We start from the raw sequence: 21,803 nt of genomic DNA on the forward strand, positions 1-21,803 counted from the left end.
ACTGAATTCAGAATTTAAATTGCTGTGCTTCCCCTGGACCCTGTCCTGTTGTTGCAGGGTGTACGTGTGTGTGAATGCACAGAGAAAAATTTAAGGTGGTTGTACTGGGTTACTGAACTGATTGATGGCCACACAGGCATTTAAGCCTGAAATTCAGTCTTCCTGTATCTCACAATTTACTTTTGACATATTCTTCAGCATGAATTTCTGTACTTAGAGAAGCTAGAAGAGGTTAGAATGAACCAGGAATCTAATTATGACATCTTTTTTTTCTATAAAAGATATATTATATTGCTATTTCTGTCAATGTTCTGGACTTGGAAGTGATATGCAGAATTTATTCATCACAATATATTCTTGTATATTATTCAGTAAGGTCTGTTTAAATCTGTTTTTGTTGTTGTTGTTCCTAGAAATATGAAGCCACTCCTGAATAGTCATAATGAATGAAAGACCTCAATCCTGTAAATGTGTTTCTATGATTACCAGAACAGCAGAAGTAGAATACTGTGACTGATGTACAACATGGCACAAAACTTGTGGTAATTCAACAGAGATAGTCAAAAGTATAAAAAAGTTACAGCAACTTAGTACTTACACTATAGTCCAGTAATGAGTAGGTGGAATTAGTTATGTAAAACCTGATCTCTATTCTATTCTATTCTATTCTATTCTATTCTATTCTATTCTATTCTATTCTATTCTATTCTATTCTATTCATTCATTTATTTATTTTTAATTTTAAACATTTTAAAGCCATTTTTGAGCCCAGCTAAGTGTCTCAAGGTAGCAAGTGGCCAAATGATGCAAGAACACAGAATATATCCAAGTTGTGAAAGCACATTGATGAAACTCAGGGCCTTTTCGCACAGGGATCTTTGTTGCAAATTGTTTGCGGAATGAAAAATAGCCATTTAAAATAGTGGAATTCGTCGTTATGCATACCTGCCTTTGTAGTGGAATCAGTTGCGTTTTTTAGCGTTTCCCACAGGCTTCCGGTCTTGGCAGAAATCGCTAGAAAGGAAGCGCTATTGCCAAGCTCGTCCCGCCCCTGGCCGTCAAGCAGCCAATGGGCAGCCGTTAGCATGCTCCCAAACAGCCCCTTTCCCTTTAAGAAAGGTTTAAAAAAAAAAAAAACGACCCATAGCAATGAATCTAGGTAGATTCGTTGCTACGGAGAGACCCATCCAGCTGCCTAATGTGAGCTGTCGTTTGATTGTATGATCATTTGCACGCTGCCTCGAGTGATAAAAAAAAAAATCCCCCCCCCCCTCTCACGGGCACGATTTTCGGCTGAATTTATTTGTAAAAAATAAAGGGACTTTATTTCAGCAAACGGGCTTTTCAGTTGTTTGTGCTTAGTGACTAAAGGTGAAGGACTGAAGCCAGGGAAGCCTCTAAACAGAAAGAGGCTCGCCGGTGCGTTTATCCCCGCTCGCTCGGAGAAAAAAAAATGGCGATCGCTTCGCCGGAAGTTTGGAGGAGAGAGCCAGGGGGAGGGACTTTGAAGAACCAGCAACAATGGTAACGCACAGATCTTTAGCGCTACTGTTGCAGATTGGTTGCAGGAGTGTATCGCTATCCGGAGGGTGAATCCACTTTTCTGGATTCCCCTGAAAGCGCCACAACGAAGCGCTTTTTGCTGATTGGTTTCAGGATTGTTGCAGATTGTCTACGACGTCGTGGGTTATGTCAAATTAGTAGCGTTTCCAAATAGCAACCATTCTGCTACTTTGAAGCCGTGCGAAATGGCCCTCATCGTTGACCTATTATGCACAGCGGCTGGCATATGGTATGCCCTGGTTTTGCACACGCACGCACACCATGCGCCGGGGCTGGGAAGCCCGGGACGCTGTCCAGTAGTGGCAGTGGCTGGGAGGGGGAGTGGAGAGGGGCTGGGCCCCCACCACACGCTGGCGGAGAGCAGCATGCCGCCCTCCCACCATGGCAGGGGCAGGGGGTCGCCCCTGCCAGTTCTGTGAAGCTCGCAGGGTGTATCATGTCCTTCAGGTACACTGTAGGTTGGGGCCGCATGGCCCGAAAGGCCTGGCACTGTCAATTATGCACGGCGCCAGCTCACCTCAGTCCTTGCTGGTGCCTGCAGTATCCCAGGAACCATGGAAGTTCCTGTGTTCCCTTCACATGGGCCTTCCGTGGCCCCGGGTCAGGCCATGCCTGTGCTAGCAGCGGCAGCATGCATAATTGGGGATTTTCCCCGATGCCCCGCCGCCACCAGCGCGGGCATTCCGACCCATGCATAATGGGTCTCTGTGATAGTAATGATGGTTAGTGCCATGGGAGACAAGAAGAAGAGAGAAGGTTAGAATCGATCACATCCATTTTCTACCAGCTTTGTGTAGTAGTTAGGAGTGTGGATTTCTAATCTGGTGAGCTGAGTTTGATTTTGTGCCCCCCCTATGTGCAGCCAGCTGGGTGACCTTGGGCTCACCACAGCACAGATAGAGCCGTTCCGACTAAGCAGCCATATCAGGGCTCTCTCAGCCTCACTTACCTCACAGGGTGTTTGTACTGGGGAGAGGAAAGGGCAGGTGAATATAAGCTTCTTTGATAGTCCTTTGGGTAGGGGAAAGTGGCATAGAAGAAACAACCCTCCTCCTCCTCCTCCTCTTTCACCTTCTCCTTCTCCTTCTTCTTAAGCCTGTTTAGTTTAAGCCAGTGGTTTAAATTTGCTTACTCCAGTGAAAATGTGGTGCTTCATTGGTAGTAGGACTGAATATAAGATGTCTTAGTGTGCTTTTGACTTTCCCTAATAGGTCTCCATTCCAAGAGATCCTAAGCATAGCAAATTAAATTGGTTTGTACTGAGGATGGATTAGTTGTGGTACACACACACACACACACACACACACACACACATACAGAAATAGAGACAGAGAGCTGTGCTTGTCTGACAACATGTGCCTCCAGATGGAATTTACCTTGAGTTATTACAGGTGAAATATATTAGATCTGTCAGCCCACGAATCACTTGGAACAGAGCATTTTGTTAACTCAATTCACCTGGAAGGGCTCCCTGTAATGCCAACCCAGAGGATTCATTCATTATTGCTATTATTACCAGAGACACTGAAGTCTTACAGGAACGATAGTTTGCTAACCATATGCTGCTAGAGATTGATTTAGGTGATGATTAATGTTCACTTGAGTAGTAACTCCACAGCCGAAGGTATGTGGTGCCTTTCTGACAGAACCACAGCAGTCCCTTGATTAATATTGCAGGCTAGTATGATAGCCTTTTATAGTGGAAATGCAAGACAAATCCATGCTCTGTCATAGTGTCACTAAGCAGCCTGGAGAAGCTCACCTCTCTCAGCCACCAACTCTAAAATGTTGAATAGGAATGGCAGACAACATAGACCTTCAGTAAGTATGAATCCTAAGCAATTTACTTATATCCAATGCACATATCTATATTTCATATTTCTCAAAATGTCAATCTTATATTAAGACATTTAATCAATATATTTTCCTCCCCTCACTTGATCCCCCCCCAAGAGGATGTGAAAGAAGACGATGCACGTGGCTGGACGTATCTGAACCTCACAAGAGAAGTAGCATCAGGTTCAGCCTGCCCCAAAATTGTGCAACTGAGGCAGAAAATATAGTGATATACAGCCTGAGTTGTGGCATGAGGTGGGGGAGGACATGGCATCCAGCCTAGACAGCCCAATCCCCATGTGAGTCAAAGGAAGTGGTAATGTCTGGCCTGCTTTCCCCGCCCCCCCACCCCATGAGGCAAGCTAAAGGAGGAGGTGGTGCCCTGCCCAGCTTACCTCATCCCCATCCAAGGCAAATGCCTAGCCCCAACTAGCCTGATTCTCATGCAGTAGCAGGCAAGTGTCAGGACTTATCCATCTTCTTACATATACTCCATGCCTTCATACAAAACTTTGCCACATAGACCGTTTACACAGTAGGAACTTCACGCAGGAGCACAAATCGGGGGTGGATGAGGTGCACCAGGCCAAATGCTCCCCCATGTGGGTGCAGGAAGAGGTAGGGCAACCTGCCACGACTAAAACTCCAACCTGCAGCCCAGCATGAAACCTCCAGTCATAAATGGTCATGGTGAGTTGTTTTTGAAAAATGAGAGATGTAGAACTGCTCATCTTCCTGGGGGGAAGAGGTGCTGAGGATGAAGGCTAGTGGCTGCTCCTTACCCAAAATGCCTAGAGTGTAACTTCTTAACTAAAATGAGACATGAACTGGTTTGTACTGAGCTTCCAGCATATATATCACTTAGCTACTTTACAAAGAGAAAAATTAGAAACACTTGTGTTAGATATTTGCCTTAATCCCTCCCCATCATGTGACTCTTTACATGCAATTGTTCTGACGTCACACAAGATACAGTCCACAAAAACTGTATACACATTTAAAGTACAATATAAATTGGTTTTGATCAGATTAGAACTGGCATTAACATAAAGGCCAAAGTAAAGGCATTTTGGATGGGATTATGACTTCCCCTCACCCATTACCTGCTGATTGTGGCAATGAATTGATGCTTACATTTTTTCATTTTCCTGATTGCTCTTCCTATCCGGTGCTTGTAGAGTCATCAAGCCCTTCATACTTAAAAAAAAAAACCATCAGATAAGCCATTTAGTAATTGTTTTCTGAGAAATCGAACAAACAAACAAATAAATAAAATTAATCACCCACACAAAGGTACTTTTGCTGTATAGCTGGACCACTCTGCAGCCCACCAGTGTGTGTGTGCGTGCCTTGAGTCCTTTACATATACCCGCACATTGTGGGCTCTCTTCCTCAAACTGGACACTTGCTCTTCTTTGCTGCTTCCTTGGAGCTCTTCAACGTCAGTAATTATCGCCCTTCCCCAAAAAGTCTCTCCCTTTTCTCCCATTTTATTTAGTTCTTCTATGAGTGTGCATGCATTTTTGTTTTATTTTTATTTTCCTTTTAATGCAAACCTTTCTGGATGAATATCCGCCTGGTTTATTTAAGAGTTTCCTGAAGGTAAAAATCATGGTATACATAGGTGTCTCCTTTGCTAATTCCTCCAACTAATTAAGAGACTGCCTATATGGATAACTTAGCCTCCCATACTTGCCTAACTTATATATCTTACATTTTACATTGTAGAACATTTTAAATGCACACCTTTAAAGTACAATGTGTGGAGAGGTACAAATTATTGAGGCTAGGACCAAGCTTTGTCCCTTTGTCAGATTTTTGGAACAGGGGGAAAATATAAGGGGAACTTTTCTTTCCTCACTATAGTTCTTGCAATCTTTTGGGGGAGAGAATTGAGTGAACTGATTGGAAACCCTTGCTCAGCTGGCATAGTTTTTGTTTTCTCTGGCAGTAAGAAATAAGCCTTCATGTGTGAAGTGTTACAGTTTCATGTCTCTGAACACAATTAATTTTTTCCCCAGCCCTTGGCTTATCTCCAAAGTTTTCAAAAGGCTATTCTCTATATATCACTCTTCATTCCTTTCCTGAATTTCATAGGGAAATATATCTGGAAATGTTTTTAAAATATCTGTATTATAATATTCCAAACATTGAAGTTATGAGACCAAGTCACAAAATACAATTTTTCTAACTATTTTTGTTTTAGAAGGATGATTTTTGTTATTTTCATACTTGTTTTTCTTCCTGGGTAATAAACAGAAGAATTCATGTTGAGATTTACTTTTCAGTGACTTTCTCTCTACATTTTAGTGTGTGACTCATAGCTATCCTTTATAATAGTCTTTGAATTATAGTAGTATTTTGGACACAATTTGAGGCTTTAATAAACTAGTTAAAAAGTTGGAACTTTGTAACTACTGATTCTTGATTTACCTGGGACCTTATTTTATCTATGCAATTCAACATCTGGCTTTGCTTTGAAATGTTACAAATGGTGTTTGTGTGCTTGCCCAATGCATAATGCCATGGAACATGACAGAAAGGAAATTCAAGGAAGTGCTTTTGCTAAATTTATATGTGCCAAGAAAACGCCATTAATGGAGTCTCTCTACCTTTTTCACAGCAGCAATCAAAGCAAAAGGCACATTTAAAATATTTGCCATAGAATTCTGTGTCTACATTTGTCTTACTCTGGAGAAAATCCACTGAATTGGATGAAATTACTCAGAAACAAGGAGTTGATCTTTTGCAAGCGAAGCAATCCATGTGGGTTTTGAAAGATTTTTGATATTATAGGTTTTGCTTTCATGTGGTAGATGCAGTTACTAGGGAAACTCACTCTTATATGCAATATTCAGCCCCTCTGACACACGTACCTGGCCCTACTCAGAATAATATCACATTATAGTATGGTTTGAAGCAGAAAAAAACATGGAAAGTAAATAGCATAGGATATGCATAACCACTTCCAAGCAGAATGAGCAAAACGCACAACATTCAGAAAGGGATTCCTTTATGGCAACTTAATTTTGTTAGTAGTCCCAGAGCCTTGAGCACATTTGGAATGTATTTCAGAATGGAATATTAAACACTCATGGCTTCTTAGGGACACACCAAGGCATCAAATTAAATTTCATGGCAAGTTAACCATGCATAGGGAACCAGTAGAACTGCGTTTAGGCACTGCAGAATGTCAAAGGGCCCACCATAGGGAATACTGCCGTTATAGGGCTTTTTAAAGGACATGATCAAATGCATTTATTTCAATCTGTATTTCTCCCCAAGCCAATTTTAAAATTACACATAAGACACATCCAAATAAAAGCACCCTATAAATATGGGATCTGTACAGCAAAGCCTTAAGAGCTTATTTTCGGTTAAGAGTTACTGTTTTATCTTTCCTTGATTGCTGGTACCATATACAATCCTAACAAAATGTTTCAAATGCTGAGATACAGATTTCTGTGTCCTGAGTGCATAATCCAATGAGTAGCACAATATTTCACAGGGAACTCCGGATATGTGTAACCTTCCAAGTTTGACACAAACAGAGAATGGTCAAGACAATAATCTTGAATCATAGAGTTGGAAGGGACCTCCAGGGTCACCTAGTTCAACCCCCTGCAGGAACTTACTACCTGTCCACCCACAGTGACCCCAATTTCATGCCCAAATGATCCCTGCATAAAAAATCTCCAGAATCCATCTTGGCCTGGAAGAAATTCACCTACCACCCCACAGTGGCGATCAGCAGTTCCCTGGGTATGTAGGAAAGGACCACAAGAGACAAGCACTGACACATTCCTTCCTGCCCACTCACAATCTGCCTAAGTTCATAAAATCAGCATTGCTGTCCGATGGCTACCTAGCCTCTGCTTAAAATCCCACCAACTCCCGAGGAAGCCTGTTCCAAGAGAAATACGAAAAATCTCAGTCAAATATCTTCAATTATTTTCAGTATTTTGGACTTCATTACATATACGTTTTTAATGCACAACTGGGGCATCAATGTAGAACTTTAGGGCTTGGAGGGAAAAATGTATATTTGCAGACTTTGAATTAAAATGATGTCAGACCTTAGAGTATTGGACTAGGAGACCCAGGCTTGAATCTCTACTCTGCCATGGAAACTTTAGCTAGCCATTCTCCCTCAGCCTAACTTACCTCACAGTGTTATTGTCATGAAGGTAATTGGAAGACGTGAGGAGGATGTTGTAAACTTCTTTGGGGCCTCATTTGAGAGAACAGCAGGATATAACTAAATAAGTAAGTAAATATGGGTTCTGGGTCTCACTATTATACACACGTTACATATACTTATCACTGCTCCTTAAAATGATGGGCATTTCATTAAGGCATGACATATAGTAGCATTAGTAGAAGACCATTCGTAAGTCCTTGTTTCCAATTGCTTTGAAAGGGCATTCTGTCTCTGTAATTTAGGAACATTTACTCATGTCAGAGTTATGGGGAAAAAACAGAATCCTTGCTTGTTCTGCTTCCGTATCGGAAATACGGATCAGCCACCAGCATACAAAGGCTACTCAGTCTGTCAAGAAGAGCAAATCCTTACTTTCAAGACTGGTTTCAGCATGTCTTGGAAATACAAAATATTCCAGAGTTCCTAAGTGACAATATTTGATCCATTCCTCAAGGTCAGCATGAAAATGCTGCTGTGTTTTGATCAGTGGAGTTTTAAAGACTTCCTGATGTGCCTCGAATGTGACAGAGACGTCATTCATGAAGATGATATAGTTACTTGCTCTGAGGTGCAGAGGCAAAGCTGACAGCCTGCCTTTTGTTGCAGCTGATGTTAAGAGAAGTTCAGGCTGAGGGGCTGCAGACAGGCATGTCAGCTTCAGCCTAAGATGGTGCCAAAGGGGCTTCCTTTCATTCACATTGGAATCCAACAAGCTGTAAATATGTTGATATTTTCCCTCCTGCTACTGGTTGTTTGCTTGAATTGGCTGTCTTGGCAAATTCATTTGAAAGTTGAGGGTGATTCTATGCTGGCATTCTGCACATCAATTTAAGTTTCATGTTTTTTAATATGAAAACTGTTAATAAAGAACGTTTGAGGACTATGCAAGGTGACTGTTTCACAATATGCCCTCATCAAGAAGAAGTTATCTGAGTGTCTAATCTTTTGAAAACAAAGCTGAGATCCAACAGCACCTTAACAATATTCATTCTTGTACAAGCATTAATGAAGCAGACTTCACTTCTTCAGTTATAATGTAAATAAAGAAAACAATTGATCTCATTTATACAGAAAATTACAGAAGAGGAAAAGAGGGTGGGGTTGAGCAGAGAGGAACCTACAATAATGAAACAGGTGAGGGAACCTTAATGTAGGGACTGGAATCACTTGGGCAGTTTTATGGGTGATACTGTGGGCAAAGCCCATTGAATCCAAGAATACGACGGGTGCTAGAGCTTGGCAGTGGGAAGAGGAAGGGGAGGAGTTGTCCAGTCTATAAGGGCATGGGGTTGAATGTGTGTGTGTTGTGTGGGAGGTTGTGGTGGCGTGGTGGCAAATGAGGGCATGGGTGTGGAGATATGGGTGTCAAGAACCTGTGGTTTGGAATGTTAGTTGAGTGTGGGAGAGGACTGACCTTTGGGAATTGTGGCATAGTGGTTACAGATGAGCTTTCCAGAGCTATGTCTTCAGATATGTGAAGGGAAAATCAGACTGGAGACTCTTCTCAGGGGAAGATTACATTGAAACCAATTCTATGTCATTTCCCTTTTTGTGTGAATAAGGCCACAGACACCGAAATGCCCCTCTGCCCTAATACACATGGGGTAGTCACAGTACACAGGTGTCCACCCTGTTCCTTCTTTTCCATTTTTTCACTGTTGATAAAATATTATGTGCCCACATGCTTCTTTCATAGTTGCTCCTTAGAAGAAGAATGGATTTTTGTATCCTGTTTACTACCCAAAGGAGTCTCAAAGTAGTTTAGAAACATCTTTTCCATTCGTCTCCCCACAATAGTCAATCTGTGAGGTATGTGGGGCTGTGAGAGGTCTGAGAGAACTGGGAATGGGCCACAGTGACTCAGCAGGCCTCAGGTGTCTCAAAGCATTTTCCAATCATCTTCCCCTTTCTCCCCATAGCAGACTCCCCATGAGGAAGGTGGGGTAGAGAGCCTCACAGGGAAGCTTGCAAGCCTAAGAAGAAGACTGTGTACAGCAGTCTTCACCTTAGTAAGGTTTTTTATACTGTTTTTTATTTGCCAGGCCAGTTTCCATGTCTCTCCGGCCATTTACTTGTTCACTATTTACAGTTTCAGGCTGTAAATATTTATTTAGATCTTCCTGCACTTTCCAGACTCACAGGACTGATGCTGGTCTGCCTGTCTGCGCCCCAGAATGCAAACAGTTGCTGGTAAGGGCTGGTCATAGCCCATAGCCCACACCTGCACCACTCCCTCCCAACTGCAAGCAAAAATGGCTTCTTTGAAGGCTGGACTCTGAGGCATTGTACGATTTTGAAGACCCACCTCCAAACCTCCATGAATATTTCCAACCCAGGAGTAGCCAACCTCCAGGTGGGGCCTGGAGAGCTCCTGGAATTACAGCTGACCTGCAGAGTATAAAGATCAGCTCCCCAGGCAGAAAGGGCTACTTTGGACAGGGTTGCGGTAGAGAAGAGACATTTAAGGCCTCCCACACAGGTTGTTGTTGAATTGAAAGACTTGAGGCCTACTGCAAAGAGTTGTTGTGCAGATGAAACAGGAGACAAAAGAACCAGTTTCGTCTGCAGAATAATGCTGTGCAGTGGCCTCAAATCTGCAGAGAGTTGCAAAGAAGACACATGACTTGGCTGTGTCTAACCCCCTGGCCAGGGCAGTATTTTAAGTGAGAAGGGGCTTTTCTGTGGCCTCCCTGTCAGCCAGCTGTTTGGCAGAAGGGGAAATCCCCCCCCTCAAAAGGAATGCCCTCAGGCTCCCCTGCATTGCTCTTGAAAATACCTCCCTCCCCTCAGTCAGGGCCTGTCAGAGGCTCCTTCGCAGCAGGCCTGAAGGGAGGGGGAGGGAGCACTCTCACCAACCTCCTGCCAGCTCTTTCAGGGTTCTGAGGCAGTTACAGTTGGACATGACAGTTAGGACAGCCTTGGGGTGAAAAGGGCTGGCACAGTCTGCCCAAGCCTCCATTCTCATCCCCCTTGGCAGCCCTATTGACCTCCTCTCCCTGTGGTGGTGAGGGGCAGACTGGCAGCGATGTCTCCTGATTGCCCCTGGCTGGGCTGACTGGATGAAATTATGGATGGAATTTTGGTTTGTCCTGGTGAGGGGCCAATCGGAAGGTGCTTTGCGCCTTCCGATTGGCCCCTCCGCTTGTCAGTCTGGGGCTAAGGGGCCAATTGTTGGCCCTCCCCATCCTGGACTGAGGCCACCCCAACACCCTTACTGTTTTATTAAGAGGGAACAGATGATGATAGGAGATTCCTCTCACATGTGGTGAAAAAGCAAAAATATAATAATGTAGTAAACAATTAAAGAAAAGGAAATTTGAAGCATGATAAAACTGACTGACATGTGTAAAGGGGTTGGGGATTAATAAGAAAAGTTATTTTATACAGAGACTTGTCAGATTTTTCCCTCTTATACATATAAGTAATACATCTACTACCTCTGATTAATGATGCAGCTAATTATCCACAGTGATTGATTTTGGAATTCACAATGTCACTTAAACCCTAACCTTGTTCTGGAAACTACAGCTGGTCCCGATTTCAACTGCCCGGGTTCTCATGAAAACACCTTGGAGAGCCCATATGACTGGTCCTCTGACAGCCGCACTGGCTTGCAGTTGAATTCTGGATCCAGTTCAAGGTTTCGGTATTAATCTTCAAGACCATATGTGGTACAGGCCCAATGTATCTAAGAGCCAGCCTGGTATAGTGGTTAAGACTGGTGGCCTCTAATCTGGCTAGCTGGGTTGGATTTCCCACTCTTCCACATGCAGCCAGCTGGGTGACCTTGGGCTCATCACAACCCTGATAAAGTTGTTCTGATCGTGCAGTAATATCAGCCTCTCTCAGGGCTCTCTCAGCCTCACCTCCTCACAGGGTGTCTGTTGTGGGGAGAGGAAAGGGAAGGTGATTGTAAGCTGCTTTGAATCTCCTTCGGGTAGAGAAAAGTGGCATATAAAAAACAATTCTTTTTCTTAAGGGTACCAACTAGGCTTGTGCGATTCAGCCGCTTCGGCAGCTGTTCCCTCCTGGAGCAGCCAGCGCTGCGCCACGGGGGGGAGGGCGGTGCTGGCAACGGTGTGACAGCGGGTGCAACCATGCAGGCGCAGAATTCCGCGCCTGCGTGGTTGCGCCCGCTGTCACGCCGCTGCCGGCACCGCCCCCCCCCCGTGGTGCGGTGCTGGCTGCGCTCAGAGGGAACGGCTGCCAAAGCGGCCGAATCGCACAAGCCTAGTACCAACTGATTGTTGAATATTATCAATTTGTAATATATTTAAACAAGTTTTAATGAATAATATATTTTATTGTTTTAATGTGATGGAACTGATATCACAGATAAAATGCTGTATACCACCCCAAGACAGCTAGTCCAAGAGAGGTGGTATAGAAATTGAATGAATAATTGAATGAATAATAAATAAATAGAACCTTAAATTTTCTTATTCAGATTTCCAGATCAAGATATGTTGCTGCTACTGGACAATAGTTTCTTTTCCTGCATCTTGGTGGTAAGCAGTGATCATCAACCATCCACTAATGTTTTATAAAAGGGAACTAATCAGGAAATTTATGGTGAACTCTTTGTGATTTTGAATGTGGTATTCATCAGAATTGGCAGCCATCAACAGAAATGCAAAGGCAGGCATGTGTGTTTATAAGGGTCAAACTAGAATTAACAAGGAGGCACCTGTGTATGGGCTCCTGTGTCTTCCTATTGGCTGTAAACCAAGAGATTTGTGAGGGGTTTCTAATAGAAATTTGAGCGCCAATAAGGAGACCTCTCCCTGTCCTTCCTTCTGCCTTCGTCTTGCTATTCTCAGCTGAAATTAGCATTTTTTCCGTATACTTCAAGGAATACTAGAGAGGAAAATGTTGAAAGGGACATTCATGATATCAGTGCAGTGGATTACTTTGCCCTGCCTCTTTTTTTTTTTCTTTTCAATGTTGGAAAAGGTAGAATTGGTCAAAGCTGGAATTCTGCAGCCAATGGTTAGATGGCAACATGTAGCTTTATGAAGAGCTATTTCCTCTTCCTCACAACCTTTTGTTGCTGTGACTGGTTTACCCAAACCCGCCTAGAATATTGTGATATTAGATGAGCACTATTAAAAGAAATCCTTTTAGTAGGATTTTTTTGTGGGGAGGGGGAGTCACCTGCTTGGATTTTGGTGAAATTGTTCTTCATCTGCTTGATGATGTCCCAGAAGGAGGTATGTCTAGTTAATTACCATAGACTAGTTAGGCTACAGCTAATTAGTAGAAATAGGGCATGTTGCTCAATTTATCTAGGATAAATTAGCAAACATCCTGAGTTACCAAGCCTGGTAGAAAGTCTGGCCAGGACAGGGCCTTATGGCTGGGTGCACTGGGAAGGAGTGCCTTTGGTCCTCAGAAGTATCTTTCCAGACCTGATTAAGGACCTTACAGCACATCAGGGGAGGGGATGAAGCTGGGTGCTTATGTTGGAGAAGACAAGCAAGGCTGGTAGAAGTGCTTGCCAAGTTTGGAGCCAGGGTGGACCCACTCATAGCACAGCCTGTACTTGGGACAGTTTGCTTACAATAATAAGTAGTGACATTAATCAGCCATTTAAAATAAATAAAACTAGTTGAACCCATGCATCAGTGTTGGGCCTTCATTTGGTGGAAGCTGAGGCAATATGCAGCCAGGTAAAGTAGGAAAGCGGATATGGTTTAGCTCCTCTTAATCAGAGCTGCTTTGTACTTAGACAAGAGAATGTATGAATAAACATGTAGATTTCCTTGTCACATTTAATTTGTCCCTTCCAAAAAAGACAGTTTCAATTGGCAGACAGGCTTTGCTGAAAATAGGGATGGACCTGTGTAGGGTTGCCCAAGTTTCTTTGCCTTTGTTTATGCTCTGCTTATAGTATTTGTCAGCAAATCAAATTTTATAAAGACACCTTAAGTCTCAGCCAAATAGGATGAACCCATTTCTTGTTCAAGAAAGTGGTGAAGACGGTGCAAAGCAAATGCAAACTCTGAAATGTTATCAGATTTCTAATTTGAGCTGTAGTTTATTATAGCTCTCTTTTAAAGTTGTCTTGTTGTGCTTTATATTCAATACTTTAGCCTACTTAAGGCTTTCTCCAGTCAATCCCCCTCTCTCAGTATTATGCTCCCACACCACAGTCCTTTGTGCTATCCAAAACATTTTTATATTAGCCAAGTATGTCCAATTTCTGTTTGCAGAGAAGGAATACCTCTAGATCTGGTCCCTGGAAAATAGGCTTAATTGGTAAAATCTATTTTTCCTCTCAAGGGAAAAAACCCCAGAACTATATATGTTTGGCTGTGTGACAGTTTTGCATTTCTAATTCATGAATTAACTGAGGTATGTTTTTTCTGGAACCACAGAGCTCCACACCCATTTCATTAATTTTATTATCCAAGTTTAGTTTGTAAAATGTAAATACTGCATTTCAAATCCTGGTCTTTAAAAACAGTGCGCCTTCATCCTAATCGTAGGCCCTTGCAAGCCTGATTTTTAGAGGAGGAAAATGCTGAAGGTCTGTTCATGGAAATTCCTGTGTTTTTGGTAGTTCAGGCCAAGAAGATCTATCTGTGATGCAAGTCTGGCTTGATAAGAATGTGAAAGTCAATATTCAGTGATCGTTTCTTTTCCCAGCAATGAAGATTTATTCTAATTCCAAGCAGTTTTCTTTTCTTGTTGCAATTAGAGATTAGATAACTGTTAACACTGGAAACATTTGTTGATCTTATCAAATTGCTTAGGTTTATACCCATCTACATACTCCTCAGTAGAACGTGTCTTTTAGTGCCCATGTTCCATATCTTTGATAGCTGGATTCCCTATGATATTGTTGAGTGGGTCAAAATTAGGGAGCATTGAATCCTCTGATCTAAGCTAAAGTTCATTTTGAGTGGGACTGAAAAGCAGAATGACAAATAGACATTGTTTTGTATCTCTTTCCGAATGGAACTATCTTCAGATGGCATCCAGAAAACAGCTTTGGGAGTAGGTTACCTCTTGTGTTTCATTTCAGTCTTCTACGATGAAAACGTAATCTTTGTTTTCTCCTATGCTTCAAGGCGAACATACTGCAAGGCGAACAAACCGGTCAGTCCTAGAGGAGATCAGCCCTGACTGCTCCTTAGAAGGCCAGATCCTGAAGATGAAACTCAAATACTTTGGCCACCTCATGAGAAGGAAGGACTCCCTGGAGAAGAGCCTAATGCTGGGAGCGATTGAGGGCAAAAGAAGAAGGGGACGGCAGAGAATGGAGTGGCTGGATGGAGTCACTGAAGCAGTTGGTGCATATTTAAATGGACTCTGGGAATGGTAGAAGACAGGAAGGCCTGGAGGATCATTGTCCATGGGGTCGCGATAGGTCGGACACGACTTCACACCTAACAACAACAATGCTTCCTTTTGGTGAAAAAAGTAGTTGGATCCCAAGTATTTGTTTCATTTACAGTGGAGGCTTTGCTGACTGACACAAGACTCCTTGCTTAAGTGCAGGGAGCCTAGCAAGGTCTTAGATGTAAACCTGAGAGAACATGTAGGTATATAAGGTAAAAAATAAAAGCTGTTATGATATTTGTCTCAAAGCATTTAGAGCACACTTTCTCAACCAGGGTTTTGTGAAACCCTGGGGTTTCTTGACAGTCCTGGAAGGATGGAAGGGAGTTAATTAATGGGTGGGAGTTAATTCCTGAATGGATGGGAGTTAATTAATTTTTAAATTTTTATATTTCTTAAACATTTATCAAATGATATGACCAAATATGGTCTGTTGACACACCCAACCCTTCCAAAATGGCAAATGATGGGCCTGAAGGGAGTGGGAAGGGGAGAGTTCCTGGGTGGGTATGTACACACTATGACCGTTTATGCACTGGGAACTTCACTGACCCAGCTCCCGTGCATGAGCAGAAATCAGGAGCAGATGAGGCCCACTGGGCCAAATGCTCCCTCGTGTGGGTGCAGGAAGAGGTGGGGCAACCTGCCACGATTAAAACTCCAGCCTGCAGCCTGGCATGAAACCTCCAGTACGTAAATGGTCTATGCTTCACAACCATATTCTGCACAATGGCACCACATCTGGAGTTTCTCTAAGTATGAAGAATGTTTTGAGGGTTTCTCAACAGTAAAAAAGTTGAGAAGGGCTACTTATGTTTTAAAGCTCATCACCAGCAATTTAAACTAGGTCCAGAAATAAGTGGTACCAAGTAAAACTGGTATCATTTCAAATTCATTAACTCTGTTTGACCAACTCCATTTATGTGTAGGAGATATCCTAAAAGATAAAACAAATACCCGATACAATCATTTCTTCATTCAAACACCTGTCCCTGATTACATTTATGTTTCTAGTCATCTTCCAAGATGCAAGTTAATACTTGACTAAAGAAGAACTAACCTATCTACAAAGTCCTCCATATAATCTAGTAGGCATTATAGAAGACCCCCCCGTCCCAGACTTCTTCTACCACTGCTATAGAACAAGAATATTTCTTATACTATATCAACCCTGATTGTGTACCTTATGGGCAGAACAAAAGTTATGTATCAAGAATACATAACAAGATACTTAGGAACAAATGTTGGCATGTCAACAATTGCAACATGGATCATTGATGGGAATAGACATTAAGTCAAATTAATAAAAAGCAATGCTACATCAAAAATAAGTATATTAGGGACTAACTATGCCTAATAATGGCTAGTTAATAGGCAGCACTTAGCTTTAGCCAGGGAAGAATATCTCCCATTCATCATTCATTGTATGTGCCTGATACTAGAAGGCCACTTAAAATTATTACTACAATCTTCATGAAAAGTTTGATTAATGTTCCCTGAAGCAACACTATCTTCATTACAGGTTAACAAAAGATTTCCTCTCTGCACACTGTCAGGGTCAAAGCTATGATGAAGATGTGCCCAGAAGGGTTGCTGAAGGTGCCAGCTGTCAAACAGACCTCAGGGATTATGTGTAGGTAATAGCAGCAACATTGTTTCCATAGGCCCTAATAAATCAGGAAGCTGTTCTCTATTTTGGACTCTGTCTGGTGTGAACCTTCATGATCTGAAACACCTGCAAACCCTAGACATTAGAGGAGAGGAAGCTTTTAGTGTTTGGGTTGTGCTAACGACTACCAATAGATCATTTAGCATTGTGGTTGAGCGCTCCAGTTTCCCTTGACATTTATCATTACTCTTGGAATGAGCTGTGGCCATTCATAAGGAAGAAAGCTGCATCCCTGTTATGTGCTAAGCAAAGTAAAGCGTCTGACACATCTTATTTAAAAAATGTAGTGCCCTACTACTGAAATACATGAAAGTGACAGTTTTGGTTTTAAATATGGTTCTTTATGTTACCCAAGTTTATATATAGGATAAACAATTATTTCCTTCATGGGTTTAAGGGCCAGAAGGGTGTTGTGCTTTAACACTGTGGCTGATGACAGCTTCAACAACACAGTACTGGAAACATTTCAGGATAAGGTAAAGGAGATATAATAGGGCTCTTTCCTGCTCAGCTACAACCTCTTGTGGGAGGCCTTGGGCAACTAATCATCTCTCAGTTTAGCCTGCTTGAAAGGATACAATAGGATAACCCAGTGCACGCAGCCAATGCATGCCCCCTTGGAAACAGGGCAATAAATGCTGGGAAATTCTTTCCAAGCACAATTTCATTTTTTCATATTTGCTTTGAGTCAGTCCTTCAAGACAGTTACTGATGTATTCATTGTTTTCAAAAAGGCTCCTTTTATTTTACGAGATCTTAAAGAGTTTTGGTATTAAAATTTAAGGCCACATGCAGTCTGGGCCCCATATATCTGGGAGACCCCCTGTCTCCTTATGCCCCCCACCCTGCAGGGTTCTTCACTTTGTGGGTGAAAATCTGTTGGAGGTGCCTGGCCCAAGGGTGGTTTCCCTGGCCTCGACCAGGGCCAGGAGCTTTTTGGTCCTGGCCCCTACCTGGTGGAATGAGCTTCAGGGAGAGCTTAGAGTCCTGTCAGAACTTTCCCAGTTCTGCAGGGCCTACAAGACAAAGCTCTTCTGCGAGGTAATTGTAATTATTAATTGTAATTCTTAATATTGTATTGTATTGTAATTATTAATAAATATTCCTGTATTTAGCTACATTGAGTTTTGCTTTTGAAAATTAAACATTGACTATAAGGATAATACATACAATTTTGAATACAGACATACATACATGTAACAGCAGTATTAACCTGTAACCAGGCAAAGCTATAAAAAGATCTTCACTACTTTAAAGAAAGAGGGGCCAGGAAGTGGCTAACCAAGGCTTTTCTGCACTGGGCTTTTAAGGCACATTGGGCTCGGTTAAACAAACAAAAAAAAAGCTATCTGCACCTGACTCCGATCTCCACTCTGATCCTGGTCAGGTTTTTTCCTTCCGTCTGCATTGCTCAGGATTGACTCTGCAATCAAACTATTGATTCACAGACATATCCAAGGGTGGATTTTCTCCGTTTCATCAAGGAAATGTGGGCCCACTTCTCTTCCAGGAGCAGATGCATTGCCTCTTCCTCCACCCCCACACACCCAGCCATGCCTCCAGCATGGAAATTGTGCAGAGAAGTTTATGCTACTTGACTGGCTCCCAGCAGCAGCAGATCCTTTCATTTCTGGTGCTGCCTAAAATCTGTCTGAGCTTTCATGCTGCTAAGCTGTTCCCCCTAATTTACAAATCATCTTTAAGTAATGGGGAAAGCACTCATACAAGAGGGAGTTAAAGATCAGCCCACTCTACCTTCAGATGCCTTTGTGCTTCACAGGGGGCTGGGGCTGGGGCTGGGGCTGGGGCTGGGGCTGGGGCTGGGGCTGGGGGGAGGCAGAAACAGGTTGCTCTCTCTTTCCAAGCTTGGCAATTTGTTTCTTAAAGTGAGGAGGAGACATTGCCTCTCTTCCTTTGGGAAGAAAAGTGCAAGGAAACACTAGAAAACATGGCATAGAGACTCTGAATGCAGCGGTTTATCACTAAAGACTTTGAAAAGTGTTTTCCTCCCCCCCCCCCATTACAATAGTTTTTTTAAAGAAAGTTTCCCATGCAGGAATATTTATTTATTTAGCCTTTGAACAGCTCATATTTAGAAGAAGAAGAAGAGTTGGTTTTTATATGCCACTTTTCTCTACCCAAAGGAGGCTCCAAGTGGCCTTCCCTTTCCTCTTCCCACAACAGACACCCTGTGTGGTGGTGAAGCTGAGAGAGCCCTGATATCACTGCTCGGTCAGAACAGCTTTATCACTGCCGTGGTGAGCCCAAGGTCACCCAGCTGCTTGTATGTGGGGGAGCGCAGAATTGAACCGACATGCCAGAAGTCCAGACTCCTAATCACTGCACCAAACTGGCTCTCATATTTTAAAAATGTACCGTTTTAACTTTTGACTTTTTTTTTTACTTTTTCAGTAATTAAAACTCCTGAGTGGGGAGAAAACAAGATCCACAGCCAGCTTAGAACTCATAAAGTTATGGTTTCAAGGAAAGTGCTTTACTAACTGAACTATCATAGTTGTGTTAATGTACACTGCCTGTGGGCCCTATTCACAATGGTTGCTGACATCTTGCAAGGGTTTCCTCTCTCCTCCCCTGAAAAACATGCAGCAGATTGGGAGAAGGGATGGCAGTTGAAGGTGACCACAGGTCTGTATTTAACTGCTTCTGATGTTAGTGCTTATTGCATTACTTAAGGGATCAGAAAATGCACAAAAATACTTATACAGCACAAATGTTTAGACACAACGCAGCCAGAGCTGAAATGGAAGACAGAAAGTGAAAGGGGCTTTTCCTGCCACATAACAACGAATCAGCAGAAACCAATCAAGAACTCAATAAAAGGGGGAGGGGTCTCTGCAGTCCAATTTCTCTGTGATTTGGAGGAGAAAGTTTGATAAAGGAAATAGGTGCAGAGGGCAGGAACAAGATGCCAATTAAAGAGATACTGCTTCAGTTCAGTAAGAATCGAAATTACGCTGAGAATTCAGACAGTACCCAGATCTCTCCTAGAAAGGTTTTCGAAAGGGTTTTCCTTTACTGAACCACTATTGTAGCATGGTTTCTTTCTGAGGTATCTGAATCAAGTTTCTTTCCACACCAATCCAAATAAATCCTCAAAATTTCCCCTTTTTAACTATGCAGATATCCTCCTTCTCTCCCTGGAAGTTTTCTCCTACCTCCCTCTGGCTTGAATTGGGAGTTTCACAACACTGCCCAAAATCTGTCAAATATCTTTCCTAGTCTCCCCTGTGTAGAACTCCTGAATTCAGATTATTAGTCAAGAACATTTTCTCTGACTAAAATTCTCCTTAAAGTATTTATTATTCAGCTAAGGCACAGACAAGTCTTCTCTAGACACAGGTTACATTTGAGTTGGAATCAGAATAACTTCCATCCAGCACACAGCTCTAATATTCCTTCTCCCATATCTGTTGCTGGCCAATCAGAGTAGAACAGCCTGTCACTCAAGCTTTCTGCCTCTGTGAAGAATTAACCCATTCCTTCCTGTTACTTCAGTCCTTGAGGTCTGGCTTTAAAGTACTGTCAATCACAGCATCCAATTTGGATGCACCAGTTAATATCCTCAGTATAACTTCAGCATATGAAAAATACATACAGATCATCATGTGTGAAAACCATGTTTTTTTCCACAGTTGCATGTATTCAGAAGCCACAGTGTGCAAGCCCCTGCACTCTGTCCACTAGAGCATGGTTATTGTTCTTCTTTAACATTTGATTTAAAAGACCCTCCCTGTAATTCACTGTTGCCTTGCTGAAAAGACATTGGTTGTAAAAAAGCATCTGCTATATTGTCCCACAAGGTCCAGGAGTCTGCACTAGTAAAACGTATCAGGTTATCCCTCATTTGATAGACAATCAGTATACCAACCTGAGAGCTGGCCTTTTCTGACAAGGCTATTTCATCTGATCAAGTATCAAATGGCTTGTTGATTATTCTGACTTCAAAGGGCACTGGCGCTGATATCTTCAAGGTGGTCTGTAATGCTCGAAGTGATGAGGCCACCTGTCAATGTGACTGCAAAATTAAAGAGAATCTGTTGGGAAATGAAGGGTAAACTTCCTCTCTTTCAGATTAGCTTGATTAGCCTTGAACAATTTAACTTCTACAACTCAAATGTACTATTATGGGGAAAGTAGTGTGTTACCATCTTCTATGGCCCATAGAAACACACATACAAATTTTATTTTGCAGAAAGAATCTAATACATTCATATTGTTATGTTATTGTTATGCCTTCAGATTTTAAACAAAATAAGAACTTATTCAAAATGTGAACGATATACAATTCCAATCTTGTTGCTAAACTGAAAAGCATATATTTAGACTTGCTAATTGTTTATGCACTGTATTTTACTAATGTAAAATGCACTGGGCATATTGTCTAGTGTACAAGCCTTTCTCATACCAGACTGAAGCATCATTTGGTGAATCATGTCACTATTTATAATATTTTTTCTTCTTGGTAGCCCAAGGATACCTTGTAGTTCCAGGGCTGCAACAACAGTAATGCAAGTGATGGTGTATAGATACATATACATACCAACAACAGATAGTAACAGATATTTATTTTATACTACTTGCCTATTATTTTCCTTTTCACACATCTGCAGATCAATGGCCTAGTAAGGAGCTGATGCAACTTACAGGGAAGAGACAGTCTATGAAGACAGCATGCTGGAAATGTGAATCTCTGTTCTCCTTGTGCCAGAATCCACCGGAAGGTAGTCTAGGTCACAGGAAATGAAGAGCTAGGTAAGAAGAAGAGTTGGTTTTTATACCCTGCTTTTCACTAACCAAAGGTAATCTCAAAACAGCTTACAATTGCCTTCGCTTCCTCTCCCCAAAACAGACACCCTGTGAGGTAGCTGGAGAGAGAGCTCTAAGGGAACTGTAAGTGACCCAAGGTCACCCAGCTGGCTTCATGTGAGGAGTGAGGAATCAGACCTGGCTCTCCAGATTAGAATCTGTCACTCTTAACCATGTCACCAGTGATGAGCCAGCCACAAGCCGGCTTCTCTAATAGAGAAGGCAAGTATACGAAGAGCTTCATGACTTATTGCAGCTGACAAAACTTGCTATTACACATCTAGCATGCACATTAAATGATGGGAATCATGAAATTATGATTCTTGTCCATTCTGTAATCAATAGTTAATTACCAGCATGAGA

At 42.3% G+C, this 21,803-nt stretch overlaps 1 long non-coding RNA gene across 1 annotated transcript; it reads right to left on the reverse strand.

The window, feature by feature from the left end:
* Positions 1 to 4,506: 4,506 nt before the first annotated feature.
* On the reverse strand, positions 4,507 to 21,361 carry LOC143844208 (uncharacterized). Its single transcript, XR_013233862.1, has 3 exons — positions 21,279 to 21,361; positions 20,503 to 20,649; positions 4,507 to 4,596 (listed from the first exon to the last, which is right to left on the reverse strand). It is a non-coding gene; the product is annotated as an uncharacterized LOC143844208 (long non-coding RNA).
* Between the last annotated feature and the right edge of the window lie 442 nt (positions 21,362 to 21,803).

This window comes from Paroedura picta, chromosome 9 (assembly GCF_049243985.1).
Source record: "Paroedura picta isolate Pp20150507F chromosome 9, Ppicta_v3.0, whole genome shotgun sequence".
NCBI lineage: Eukaryota > Metazoa > Chordata > Lepidosauria > Squamata > Gekkonidae > Paroedura > Paroedura picta.